Source organism: Antrostomus carolinensis, unplaced genomic scaffold, assembly GCF_000700745.2.
Source record: "Antrostomus carolinensis isolate BGI_N321 unplaced genomic scaffold, ASM70074v2 scaffold18319, whole genome shotgun sequence".
In the NCBI taxonomy this organism is placed as follows: Eukaryota; Metazoa; Chordata; class Aves; order Caprimulgiformes; family Caprimulgidae; genus Antrostomus; species Antrostomus carolinensis.
In genome coordinates, this window is record NW_010339450.1 from 2541 (window position 1) to 2951 (window position 411).

The window sequence follows — 411 nt, forward strand, 5'->3', positions numbered from 1 at the left end:
TGTTACTGGAGCAACATCCCCGTGGGAGGGAAGGAAAGAGGAAGCCAGGCTGTAAAGAAATAAAACCACTGCAGAGCTGACTGCGAGAGGAGAGAGAGAGAGGAAGAGACAGCCTGGCTGGAAAGGACAGCTTTGCTGAGCCTGGGAGAAAATGGTTTGAGTAATTATCAACGGTAAGGAAACCTCTCGTTTGAGGCAAGAGAGCTTAGAGGGATTTCACACAGGAGATATTCTGCATATTTTATGGCCTTGGTTTGTGGGGGGAGAAAGGCTGGTGCTGGAATCGTTTGAAACACAGTCAGGACACCAGATACTGTGGCTCCCTTCCAGCCCAATAAATTCTTTGGTGTGAGGGTGGTCAGACACTGGCCCAGGTTTGCCCGAGAAGCTGTGGCTGGGGCTCCCCTGGAG